The sequence below is a fragment of the Drosophila kikkawai genome, chromosome 3R (genome assembly GCF_030179895.1).
Source record: "Drosophila kikkawai strain 14028-0561.14 chromosome 3R, DkikHiC1v2, whole genome shotgun sequence".
Taxonomy (NCBI): Eukaryota; Metazoa; Arthropoda; class Insecta; order Diptera; family Drosophilidae; genus Drosophila; species Drosophila kikkawai.
The window spans coordinates 8,468,555-8,483,352 of NC_091731.1; positions in this window are offsets into that span (position 1 = coordinate 8,468,555).

Below are 14,798 nucleotides of genomic sequence, written 5' to 3' on the forward strand. Positions count from 1 at the left end.
TGTGAGTGCACACGAATCTAAACCGTGGCGAACCGAATCGAATCGAAACTTTCAAGAGTCAGTTTTTCTACTGCAACAGGTTGCACAGTTGGCGAATTGCAAAACTTGTCAAACGCAAAACGCAATCGATACGAATATCAATCAAATCGGGGAGATAAACTACGCGTCCGAGTCGCCGAAACCGTTGACAACCGTGGGCAGCCGCCTGGAAGATCGTGGAATCAATGGGGCCACATTTACGGTCGGTCGCTTATGCATATGAAATTGTCTTAGATCTTTTAACGACAGCTCCCCAATCCGGAAGCGATAAATACTTTGTGTCTTGTGGGCTACCTATTGGAATTATTATTATTTTTGTATTGTCTTGCTTTATGTCCATTTCGTTGTAAAATTGTGACTCAGTCGGAGCAACATCTTCGACATCAATTCGAGTTTTATCTTATTTTAAAGATACTTTTGTAGACTCTTTTGTCTTGCCTGCAAGTCCGAATTCGAATCCAAGCCGGAGTCAGGAGTCTGGAGTCTGGGGGAACCAGTGACTGGAGCTATTAAGGTATTTGGGTCACCATTTATCGGTGGTTTTCTGGTCTTCGTCGACGAAAGATGCTCACGCTGGACCCCGAAATTAATTATGACAGTTTATTTATTTAATTATTTTAGCGGATTTCAAAGGGGCCACCGCCAGAGCTGAAGGAACGCTAATTATGTTGTGACTCAGGGAGGGATTAGGACGGTGTGTTGAAAGCTTTGTGGTCAATATGAAAGGGATTTTAAGACAGTGAAAAGCGGCCTACAATTGGGTTTCCTGTAGTAGATGTGTTTCAGAAGTATCGTACTTTATTATACATCATTTGGAGGCGATAATAGCCAACACCTGAGCATCCATTACTGAGTAATTGATATGACTTTGCCTTGTTCAACCAAAAATATACGTAACATTTATACGATCATGATAAAGTGCAGGAAAATTTCCTTAATGTGCCCGTATCAACGCAGCCAAAAGTTCTCTTCCACATAATTGAGTTAAACTTTAAGACATCCTTCTTAAAAGTAAATCCTGGGCGGTAACAAAAAAGAAATCGGCGATAATTATGATGGCTATGGAGCTCATTTCCAGCACTCAATGAGCGGTCGCTGATCTTTTGCTTTTGGCAGGCGAAACTGAAAAGATGAGGGACCCATCGCTGCCTGAATCCTGCACCGGAAATGTAAGCGCCGATCACAAAAAGTTGCTAAATGTTAATTCAGCCGGCAGCTCGTCGGTCATCGCTCGGGGCAATAGAAATACCCGAGGGGAAAAAACGAGCCTTAAAAAGGGTATAAACCAAGTTTTTTAGCAGTTTTTTTACTGTGCAAAATTACGAGGTTTGTGAACATCGCGAAATATTCTTTTTTTGTTTTGAAAGCTGCAGATTTTATGGCATCAATTTTGTGAGTAATAAAGTCAAGTGTTTAAATTGGGCGCTTTGATTTGATATAGCAGGGGGTAAAGCTGGTTAACATTTAGCTTACGCCATATTTTACAGCCTCGATTTCGGCTTATTTTCACCGGATAAGTCACACAATTTTTGGGGCCTTAATGAGCTGCGACGCTTGTCTCATTGACTCCTTCTACTTGGCCTGGACTAATCTGTTTCCGAACTAATTAGGCTACATGCGAAACGGAGCAGGGAACGGAGATAAAGAGAGTTCAGAGATGCGTTTCACCGGACCTCTGTGTTCTGGACATCTCAGTCGCTGTTTTTCTCGTTTCGGCCTAAAGGAGCATTAATTTTAAGCACATTGTCCAAAAACAGCGCCAGGTCAGCAGCAGTGGGAGCGGGGAAGGGGTTAAGCGAAGCGGGTTAAGCGGGACGCATGACGATTGCGGTGCGATCCTCACGAAGCCGCCTTCAAAAGCTGTCAAGTTAGCGATCCCCACAACACAGCCCCAGTTGCAGTCCCCGGCCAGGTTTCTGTTTCTGTTTCTGTTTCTGTCTCCAGTCGAGTCCTACTCCCTCCAAATGCGATCCCAGCTCCAGTCCAGTTCCAGTTTGCCGCTGCGTTGCTGCTTCTTCTGTCGGTTAATGTCATTATCAAGATCGTTTGCTTTAATCTGCATAAACAAATCAAATAAAGTAAAGCCCCGGTCTGGAAAAGTGGCGCAGCATCAGCAGAAGTTAACTCTGACTTTTTCCCTCGGACTCCTGGCCAGACCCCCTCTTTGAGCCATACACTTGGGAATTTTAAGTCCATTTTTTTATGATAAAATTAAATAATAATAAAGACAGAATTAAGAAAAGAAAAGAAAAAATAAAAGAAAATATATAAAAGTTGTCTATTTTACACAGTATATAATAATTTGGTTTTCGGTGAAATTAAAAATAATATATGTTATCGTTATAACTATTTTAGATTTCAAAATCTAATTTTAAATGCTTAAATACACACAAAACAAAAGTTTTACATTGTTTTGTTTTACATTTACTTTTTATTTTTTTTGTTACTTATTGTATTTACAGTTTGACAGTCGCAGTTTAAAATTTTTCCCCTTCATTTTGTCGATAATTTCTATAGCAACTATATGATCAGATCCTCCGATCCGGTCTATTCCGACATACATATGTATATAGCAGTGAAAGTAGTCAGAAGACTATATGCTGTTTTATTTATAAAGCTTCAAAACTAAGGGGCTAGTTTGCGTAAAAACGGACAGACGGACAGCAGACGGACATGGCTATATCGACTCGGCTGTTGATGCTGATCAAAAAAAATATAGGATCGGATCACTGCGTTGCAAAGTTCTGACTAAAATTATAATAGCCTGTAATCGTCTAAAATGTAATAAAAACCATAGATATCAATGGTTAATTAACTTAAAAATCTACGTGAATTAATGTATAAAAACAATAGAACTGTAAAAGTAGAAAATAATAGCAGAGCAGAATATATCCCAGTCTTTTTGACTTGCAAGTTTAACTTCTTAAGTAAGAGGAAAGTTACAATATTAACTCCTTTAACCCCTTCTTGTTTCCTATTTATTAAAAATAATGTATGTTGTTTTTGTGGTAGTGTACCTGTCCAACTGTTTCCTACCTCCGTCAATACCGCGTTGGTAATGCTGTAATTGTTGTTGCCTCTGCGATGAGTTGTGTGCCAAGGAGACCTAACAAAGTGGGGCCACGGAAGGAAGAAGGCTTAGGATTGGGATCGCCTGGTCATTGTCGTCTGAAATTGGCAAAGCACGCAGCGGCAAATTAAGTAGAACTGCGGCTGACTGTAGCTCCAGCAGAGATTCATCCAAAACGAAACACTAAAAGAAAGAGTATGGGATATAGAAAAAATACCCTGACAAGAAAGAAGCAGTTAAGCAGTTAATCACCTAATTTTAATACCATTTTGCAAAGCATAATTGTGTTTAAACGTTAAAGTAAATTTACATGGAAAATATTTCTTTGAAAAGACTAAAATTTATACATTGCCTTGTAAACATTATTCTTTTATCGATTACTTTATTTTAAATGTTTACTTTTATAATTCTAAAACATCTATTTAAGAATCTTTAAAACCTATTTTAGTTAGTTATAAAGTGAACTTCTTGCATTGCATTCCCTTGCAATTTTTATGACATGCATCTGAATATGCGTAAGATAAACCTCGGCCGAACTTTGTTGCACTGGCCAGCATCGCCCCACTCCACTCAACTTGGCCGGCCTCTGAGCCTGCTGATGGGGATCTCGGCAGCTCTCCCGGCTGCTTTCGCCTCCCACTTCCCCAGCTCCAGCTCCAGTTCCCCGCCACGAACCCAACTCATGAGGACAGAGCCCCGCGATAATGACCACCTATAGAGCACACGCAGCACACCGGAGGAGATACAGGCGGGAGCACGAGAAATCCCAGCGAAATTGGGAAAGGGATAACTGCGACTGGGCTGGGACCTGCAACTGCGACGGCGACTGCGACTGGAACCTGCTCATGCTGAGAGATCCGAGTTTGTACTTAGTTAAGGCTTTCTCGCCGATCGTCGCCGGCTGATTCCAGTGACGACCTTTGAAGAGCGAACACCATACGCCATATACCATACACCATATGCCATGGCCGGGCCAAGGCACTGTTCCTGATCTTAGAAGTGGTCCCGGTTCGGGTTCCAGCAACTTGCTAAAAATTGCACTTGAGTGGGGGGGGCCACAATGACACTGAGAAAAAAGAGCTGTTGATAAATACATGAAAAACGAAATAGTAAAAGTTAAATGTTGATCTAAAATCAGGGATAGCTGGATACATATTACGAATTTAATTCAGAACATAATTAAATATAAAGAGATCCTCTTTTTCCTTGTGCATAAAATCAAATATGGCATTAAGATCGAACCACGATCCATGCTGCGTTGCTCACGTTCGCCTCATAACTTCCTCCCCAGCCCGGATCCTTACACTGAAGATTCCATTCCAGCACCCAAATCCCAGACGTAGGTGCTCCTCCTCCCTCCCCGCAAGAAGAAGCAGCAGGTTAATGAAATGCGTTTCGACCAAAGTTTTCAATGATGTTGTTCTTGGCCCTCTCAGGGTGCTCTGGGCCGTCCTTTGGCTTTATTGCATTCGCTTTCGGTGCCCCTCGACTGGCTTAATGTTTCAATATTGTCGAAGGCCCCGGCCGAAGGATGGTGATCAATGATTGTTAGCTTAGCGTGTGGCCATGCACGGGTAATAAGTTAAAGTCAGCGCAAGGGTAATATTTCTGCGGTCATGCTTAAGATACAAATTGTTTTGGGTCGGGAGGGCACGAGTATTTGACCAAAATCGAAAGCAACGTGAGAGGTCTGCCACAGGTCGCATATAGCTTCATTAATGGTCAGGTGTCGTCTTCCTTGATACTGATTTTATATTAAATTAAATTCTAAGCTCAACATAAAATACAAAAACATTTACGATAATTAAACCCTTATAAAAACGCAAGCAATCGGGGTTCCCTCCCACAGAAATCTCCCTAAATGCGATTCCTGGAAGCGAATTCCTACGTATGGAGCCGCCCCACCAACATCCTCTCCATCTATGACTCATCAACACCAAGCAAGTCCAAACTCAGGCCCAAATAGGATCGCCACGAATATGTTGCCTGCGGGCAATCTGTCAACTGGCGTCAGACGATCTTAGACAACGTTGGAACCCGGCCAAAAGAGGGTCTCAAACGGTGAGCTGGGCAAGCCAAGGAGTGAGGTTTGGCAAGTGGGGAAGTGGGAAAGCCAGGGCCCGAGGCGATTTACACCGCGTTACGCGTCGAGTTGAGACGCGGATAGTAGGAGAGTTTTGCCTGGTGACGATGAAATGCAATGGTGGAACTGGGACTGGGTCTTGGACTAGGACTGCCTTGCTACTGGTTTATCTCTTTCGCCGTTTGCTCTGCTCGCGGCTATCAATTGCCCAAAAATGCTGCACAAATTGAAACGTTTGACTATATTTGGGTCAGTTAAAGTGATCACATTAACAAGTCAATAGGAGTGCAGCATCCTTTTAGGGCATTGCACGTCAGCCAAACGGGACGGGGTTCGGTATCGGGATGGTGGAGTGCCACCGAGATAAGTTGGTCATGTCTTCGACTAAAGCTAGAGCTGGAGCTAGATGATGTCACTGTGGTCGGGGAGAGGTGTTTTCACAAGCAGATTGATGTGCCTCCTCGGACACCGGCTGGTCAGGCCCAAAGATGAGAGCAGCGTGCGAACTGGATAGGGTGTGTGCCCAAGGGAGCTCCTTAGAACCTTACAACAGCCAAGGTGGTTCCTGCCAACTGCACTTGCTAGAATCAGAGATTATAAAAGTGGCCAGTTGGCTAGGTCTTTGCAATAACAAGTGCAAATCTTGCCATAGGAGTATAGTATAGTATTTTTTCAAATAACAAAAATATAACCTTCTAACGATTGAATGGAATTCATAATTTATTAAGTCGAACCCTCTATTAAGCCACGAATATACGTTATGTAGTAAATTCGCTATGCTACAAATTTTGTTTTAGAGATATGGAAAATAAAACCTCTAAACCTAGAAGCCCATAATTTAAGATGCCTCACAACGGACCCCGATATTAAATATGTGCGATCTTGGCGAGGAATAACCTTTAAAACATTTAATCTGACAAAGGAAATAAATAAAAGAATTAACATTTACTTTTAAGTACGCACACAAGTATGTGCCCAGCTCCTCCTGCTGCTGCTGATGCTGCTCCTTGGGCTCCTGCTCCGTGACCACCCGCGACTCCTTACCCTCCTCCTGCTCCCAGCCGCAACGATGACGGCGAGATGAACCAGAGACACAGATACAGATACACACTACATATCGCCAGAAAGAGCCATGTCCGAAGCATTTTTGAAACATGCGAATTGCTTGTACGTGACACGCAACAGCAAGGGGAACGACAGCGGGCCACAAGGAGCGGAGATGAGTCGCAGTCGGTCGGGATCGTATTCGGGATCGGGATCGGGATGCTGTGGCTCTGGCTCGGAGAATGCAGACGGCACCGGCACCAGCACCCAAGACGACGAGGCCGCAAAAAGAGACGACCATGTCCAGTCAACCACTTAGCCATGAAAGCGGTAACTACATGCAACAGATGAAGCATGCGCTGGGGCATGCAGCGAGCAGCATCAACAGCATCTCAGTCGACAGCAAAAAGCCCAGCCAACCTGGCCGAGGTGAAGGTAAAAAGGCAAAGTTAAACGCAAAGGTAAGGCCAAGAGTAAAGGCAAAAGGTAAAGTACTTGGAATGTGTCCGAAGCAAGGAGCAGAAGCCGCAGCAGCAGACGCGGCACGTCGCCTTGGATCACACCGAGGGAGCTGCGTGGGGAACAATGGCCACAGTGGCATGGATCCGATATCTGATTTTTGGCAATCCCTACAAAGATCCTACACATCCTTGTCCATAAAAGATAAGCTGTCTGATCCTCTTATGAAATCCTTAAACATACGAATATCATAGAAATATGTGTTATTATTTTGGGCTATAATAAATAACCGCTCGCTCTTGCTCCACTGTGCGGCAATGCTCAATGAAATTTATTTGGTGATGGTTGAGCGAAGCGTGAAGTTGACTGCCGCAGAAGCCCCCGCCAAAACCAGAAAGAAGGAGTCCCTTTACCTCCGCCGAGGCACCCGTCTGTTCCTTTGGATTGGTCCATTCGCGATCAATTTAATCGCACAAATAATATGCCTGGGCCTCAGCCAGAGTTTGCTCTCGAGACGCGAGTAAAAATAAGTAAATATGGAATAATCGTTTTGTGTGTTCCATAAACATTCCAGAAAGCACAAATCACCACGGTTTCAATTGCACAGACTAAAAAGATACCCTTTGAAAGTAAAGGCAATTCAGAATCATAATCTTCTTCAAATTCTGCCAAAGAATTTAACGTCAACTTTAAATATAAGTCCAGCACAATTAGGAAAAAAGGGAATTTTATGCAATAATTTGTGACATATATTTCAATAAGTTGTATTAAAAGATTAAACCACTTATTAAAGTGAAATATATTTTCTTCAACTTAAACTTTTGTTAATGTTTAAATATACCAATACTTAAATTAGCATATTGAAGTATTTAAAAAACAAAGTATTTTCTTGTTGCAGTAAGCATTATACATATACTACAATGTTTGTTCATTTTACAACAACCTTATACTGATTTTAGTGATAGCAAGGCCCCGAAAACTGGGCGGGAGGGCGCAGGTCCCACCTTATCGCGCGCCGCAGATCAGAAAGTGTGTGACCAAGGGAGCTGCTCCAGGCAGTAAGACTATAACACTAAAAAAAATATGTTAAATTCGAATAAATTTCAAGAATATGTATCCGCTTGCAGGGTATTCAAATTTTGGTAGAAGTTTGCAACGCAGTGAAGGATCCTATAAAGTATAGATCTTCTTGATCAGCATCAACAGCCGCGTCGATCTAGCCATGTTCGTCTGTCCGTTTTTACGCAATCTAGTCTTAGTTTTGAAGCTATCTAAATGAAACTTAGCATATAGTCTTCTGACTACTCTCACTGCCATATATGTCGGAACGGGCCGGATCGGAAGACTATCATATAACTGCCATAACAAAATTCGACAAATTTTTAGGACTTTTTTTTTATTATTTCAGAGTTTCGGTTTTAATTTCATGAAAACCTGAGAGAAAAATGTAAAGCTGCGAGTGTAAAACTGTAACTGTCGAACTATAAATATAATAAGTATAATTACATTGTTTTATTTCCAACATTTAAATTTATAAAATTATTATATTAGATATTTCAAATCCAAAATACACTTATTTTATACGATTAAACTTTTTTGTATAAATATACAACTTTTATCAACTTCCTCTTATATTATTCTTTAATTTGACCAGAATGAATCAATTCTTAATTATCCAATTGCAAAATGCAAGGGTATACAAACTTCGGCGTGTCGAAGTTAGCTCGCTTTCTTGATTTATATGATTATTTTTTACAAATTAAAATTTAAAAATATCAAGATTAAGCCAACAAATCATTTTAATTAAAAAATCTTTTCATAGCTAGCTCTTAATTAAATTAATAAATTAAAATCAAAATTAAAATAAAATAATAAAAATATAATAAATATAAAATAAAGCTAAAGCAAACCTAAAAGAACGGCAATAGTTTATTTTGTTGTTTTTTACCTAAAAAAAATTAAATTTTTAATTTGTAGGATTTTTATCATTCTTTCATAAAGCTTTTATATAACATTTATTTTCCTTAATTTTTTTGTGTGCATTTCCAGTGTGAGTAAGAGTTTGAGTTCGAGTTTATACGACTGCTTTGCATTTCTCGAAAATTATTTCCACTGGTCAACCTGTGCAATGCACAACAAGGGACCGCTGACCCCAATCGTCTGGTCTTTCACTTTGACACTTGTCCGCATCTGCGTCTGCGTCCGCGTCCGTATTCACGTCCAAGTCCACGTCGGCATCTGCGTCGGCGTCAGCGGTGATCCCAAGAAAATTACGCTAATTTCGCGAGCCACTTACGAATTGAATGCCTCGGCCGGACTCCGGCCAGCATCTGGGATAATCGGCAGAGTTGAAAAGGCAATTACATGGCCAGGGACGAGACGAGCCGCGAGGAGCTGCTCCAATTTTCCTCCAATTTAATTGGACTTTACACCAAACGCTTCTGCAGCAGGAGCAGCACGTCGCTCGAATCACTCAAATGTCGCCATAAATTCCGCGCATGCGCACACATCGGTATGCCTATTTTTGGGATCTCTCCTCTTTCACCGGGCGCTGCTCCGGTTACCACATCCACATCCTCGTCACCACGACGACTGGTGGAGATCTTTTGTTACCATTTTACCATTTACCATATGCAGCTCTCAGCTTGGCGCTTACAAGCTGCCTATTTTGGGCGTGGGGCCTTTCGAGCGCACCATTTCCACGTTTCCACCGCCTCGGCGGCTGACTCTCATTTACGCCGCCCGAAAATGTGGCCAAGTGTGAATGTCCAATTAGCGGGGTTGTGCCGCAAATGGTCGGTGGACTCCCAAGTGGGTGGCAGCCAAGCGGCGGACTCGGATTGAGTGGTCAGAAAATGCGAATCCGCAACTGAATTCAAATGCCAAGATCACATACACTCAATACGAATGTTACGTTTTAGGTTTGAACTTGTAGAAATACTATGAAAATAGTTAAAAATAGCTTGCTTCATATTTTAAAATCATGAATTTTCTGAGTAAAGTATAAAAAAACAAGAAAAAATTAAAACTTCGTTTCTATGGTAGCTACATATATATTGTAGTCGTTCGAATTTCAAAAAATCAAAATCGAAAATTTAAAATACAAAATTTCTCAACCTTTAGAGAAAGTGAAAAACTGAAATGAAAACTGGGAAAACAGCGTAGAAAAGGGCAGACGTGCGAACACACTGACAGACGGGCATGGCTAGGTCGACTCGGTAGTTGATTCTGATTAAGAATATACCATATTATATATACTGAGTTGCAAAAATGATTGAATTAGCTGTTATGAAGGGTGATATCAGAACTCGCGATATTCGTCCGCGATTCGTCCGTTTGCACGTCCGTTTTAGAGCATTTAGCGAAACTATGTCCGCATTTAATATGTTTAGCGAACATTTTTCGGATCCACACGCTTATGGCCGGTTCTTTGTCTTCTGGGTGGGTATACATGCTCATGCTCATACATCGGCACTAAGTTTTAATTGAATCCTTTTAATTGAATCCTTAACGTCTATTCAATTCCTATTTTTTGATTGATTTTTATAGCCAAAAACTCATAATGTATGTCCAGAAACTAACTGCAGTTTAAGTCACAATTACGCTTATTAGTGGCAATCAAAGCGGCGCTGCTTGAGTTCAATATGATTTTCGATCAATCACCCAGCCGGAGATCGGGAAGCCGGGGAGGCGACTGCAGAGATCGCGTTAGAGACGGGGACTCACATGGCAAAAACACGCCTCCTTGCCCGGTGGAAGGAGTGCGATTATATCACACAAACACGTACCGCTCTCGATCATGTTTGGCAATGGCAACTGTGTTGCGGCTGCCATGGGAGAGGAGAATCGAAAGTAAATCGAACAAATTTGCACGCACCAAATGCAGGTGCAAAAAACTATGCGAGCCTATTAATTAGATCAGCGGTTTTGTGGTCATGCCGGCGTCATATATCTTGTTCCCAACGTCGTCATAACGCTAACTGCGATCGCCACAGCCACCAGCTCGCCGGCAGAAACGGAACCCGCATCATCATCGTCATCCCGATGATCGTGCAGCAGTCTCACGTGCTCTGCACCGGACCCCGTTTGATCTTTTGCACCAAACCTGAGTCCGAACCCAGGCCCATGCCCAAAGTCGTAGCACCAAGCCACTACTTGCACCATGCGGCGCCCGGCTGGAGGCGACCAAGCGATGGGATGGCGTTAGATGGCGCCTGTTCCGACCACAAACCGAGCGGGATTCGTCAATCCCAAAAATGTTTCCCAAGGAGGCAGCGCTCTTTACATCGTATGTAGCACATAAATCGGTTTATCTTCCCGGTGTGGCTGAGGGGGAGAGAAGGTCTTAAGGTCTTACTTGGAAATATATAAAATATGTATGGATATTATTTCTATATATTTTAAAAATGTAGTTAACTCATGAGGTTTTTGGGTAGAAAATATCTGTTGACCTATGTAGTATCAGTCTTTCTTTTTTAAACCCAAATTATGTTACTTTCATTATTTTTCCCATAAAAAAAAAAAGTTAGACTGAAAGTCCTTATTCAGCCTGGGAACAATGAAATTTAACTCAGCCTCCTACTGTGAGCTGAAAACATCACAGAAAAGAGTAATGACAAGGTAACGTAACTATTAATTTAATGAACATACACATCGCCTGTTCCCTGCCAAGAACATGCAAAATAAAGTTGAAGCTTAAGTTTATCGTGCTTTAATTGATACTCTATTTCAATTTAAACACACATTTAGCTCAAAGATTTATAGGACAAAGGTAAAAGGTGGACGTGAGCAAATACAAATAAAAATACTTAAATGTTTGTGAATCTCTTATTATTTCTTATGTCCCCTAGAAACTAAATAAACTAAAGTCATGTATTTTGTAATTTTAATGTCAACTTCTCCTTCATTTTAAACCTTTCCGCACCCACTTCAAAGATACAAGTAATTGTGCAATTCCTTTCCTTTCCCAGACTCATTACAGCCAGCAAAATGCCAATTATTCAGAAACAATTGTCATTAAATGAAAATCGGTTAATAACATTAAAATATTTCGGTGCATATCAAACAGAGCGAGCCACAAGGAGTCGGAGGAACGGGATGCCGAGCGTCAAAATCGGAGGAAAAGAGGACAAGGCATTATAATGATGATGCGCGCCTCATGTTTGTATCTCCGAGATTTCCAATTTCGAGGCCTGGGATTTCCAATTGATATTTGTCTGCCAAAGCCGGCGACTGGAGCCGGGGGATCTCTCAGGCCCAGACGCGCTCAGGCTCATAAATTGAAAAAATAATATTTACCCAAAGTAAACGCATTGAAAACAGTTTAAACAATAATCGGTAAGCGGCGATCAATAAATGCAACGAGCGACGGATGGCAATGGCTCTCCATCTCCAGCACCAGCACCAGCTCCAGCTTCTCCATCTGCGAGTCGTCTTCCTGCACTTGGCGGCGGCAACTTCTCACGCAGATGTGTAGAGTTTTTGTTTTTGTGCCTTGACTCATTTAAGCTTTTTTTATTTAATTTTTCTTCTCGTCGATATTTTCTTCTGGTTAACTTCTGCGCCGCTTTTCGAAAGTACAGGGTTTACAAATCTTTAAAGAAATCTTCGTTGGCCAAGTCTTTCACACACTTTTGAGGTGGGAAGAGCTCCAAGTACTCAGAAAACAGTTTGGTAGGTTTTCTTATTTTGGGACTTTTAAGACCACTTCCTCTAAAGCAACAACTTTTATGGCCAAAATATGTGTTTAAAATTATAAGAAATAGTAATATAAGCTTACTTATAAAGCAGAAAACAATAATTTAGTTTCCTTTATTTTATCCTTATTTTTCAAGTCGCAATTAAAAACCAATCTCGATTATATATTTGGAATATTTTATGTATTTCTTGAACTGTTTTCACTATTCTGAACGTGTCGCTCTCCTCACAAAGTTTGCGTTTTAATTACACGCAATGCTGTTGCCGGGTCGAGACCATTGGGCAGTGGTTTCTCCGGTTCTCTCCCGGCTCCGATCCCCATCGATGCACTTGCCAATGCCGCGGAGCAGTGTTCCTTCTCACAGGCAACGGCAACTGTCGTTGTCATCTTCACCTCGAGTGCTGTCCCAGCTCCAAAACGTTGTTGTCCCTCTTTCTTTGCGTTAAACAATTAGAGTCCAATGAAGCGTACTCCTTATTTTTATGCATTATCGACTTAGAGCCATCAGGGAGGTTGCGGGTGTGCAGAGCCAGAGAATCTCAGAATGGCCAAGCGCTCCCAGGCGCTTAAATTGCAGTTGACTTTGGTGAGGCGCTCTTTCCGGTTGTCGACGAGAGGTGATGCGATCTCCGCCTTGATAGAACTTGAATAACCTAACTTCAATAACCTAAAACAATATAGAATGATAAATGAACACTCTGGTACTTGTGACATATAGAACTTTGTTAAAATAAAGTAAAAAAAAAAATTATTTAAAAAATTCAATTGAATATTAAGCAACAGGTCACACTGTTTCTTAGTCACAGCAATAATTCAGCTTATCTTCACTAAGAATATTCTACAAAAATCTTTTGTACATTAATTTAAATTGCTTAACGTTTATATGGTTAAGTTCTGGGGTAGACAAGTATACAAGTTCAACTGTATCCAGGAACATAAAAGAAACAAAAACCGAGTAAGAGACCAACAACTTGTTGACATTATTGTCGTTAATTTTAACTGGCAAAGCCGGCAATGACAAAGAGCCAATGCCACGTCTTGTAAGTCCTATAAACAAATGAAAGACAAACACTGGCCGGAGGAGACGAGACAAAGCCTATCAGTCGCCCGGATGAAGACCCGGCTCGGATCCTCCTCAGCGTTCCCAGCTCAGCTCTCCCGTTGTCTGGGCAAATGTTAATTTTGTCTTTTGCCAGTTAAGCGTGTCGATTTTTTAATTAGTCGCATCGTCGTCCCAGTGATTTATGGTCCAGCCAAGTTGGCCCAACCAACCGGGCAGAGGCGCAGGCGCAGGCGCAGGCAGCGGCCACAGTCTGCACTTTGAAGTATTGGCTAAGCTAATAGGCGCTAAGGAGAAGAGATCCATCTGGAGTTGGTGCCCGAGGTCCTCCGTTGGAGGAGCGAGCACTGGGGATGCTGGGTTATGAGAGAATGTGATGTCGCTTATGGAATTTCTGCATAACTGCCAGCTCGTTTGATATAGTCACCGCGCCTTTATGGCCCAAAGCCGAGAGCTGAGAGCTCAGAGCTGAAGGCCCAGAGCCAAGGTGGCTATAAGCAAACAGCTAACAAGTGCAGGTACGGGTAATGAGCTGACATTGAACATGCTAGGCATGTTAGAATTTTTCGTTTGATGGCAGCTCAGAAATAAGCCATATCTCTTGAGATTTATGCCTCGAGTCACTGAGGTCAACAATGCGTGAGTCGCCAAATTAAAAAAGTCCTTGCACTGGCCAAAAAAACGTATTATAATTGTAAAGATTATTCAAATGAATGATACATTAAATTAAACGACTCTATTAAGAAGTAGAGTATAATGTAAATTACTCAAAAGTGTGAGGGAATTTTCGGGAAATCATTATTGCAGGATTTTTTAATTTAACAATTTTTTCTGCAAATGATGTGAACTCAAAGCAAGACGAAGAAAGCTATCCAAAATGACCCCCGTTTTAGTGAGGCCAACAAAAACAGTGTTCTAATTAAGCCAACAAAATTCTGACCATTCCTAGCCGAAACATTCTCAGCTGGAGTTCAGCTATTGGATATCTTGTTCGGAAACACAACTACATCGCATAGCACCCAGCTCACAACTTGGACCAAGAATCCGCAAATCAGAGGTCTAACCATATTTGCCAAACTTAACGATTGCATCAACATTTTTGCGCTCACTCGTTACAGTTTCGAACAGTTTTCGTTGTGGGTCTTATGACAATGTCTGGTCTTGTCTTCGGAATGCTTTAAATACACTCACGCAGCCCGGCGAGCGATTTTAATGCAGTGAAAACCGTTTGATGGAATTTCCAGTCGAATGGCCAAACACCTTTTCGGCCCGAAGTTAACACATCGTAAACAATCCGCTGAGAAACCAGTGGGGACATAAATCAAACTGCAGCTGATGACCCCGG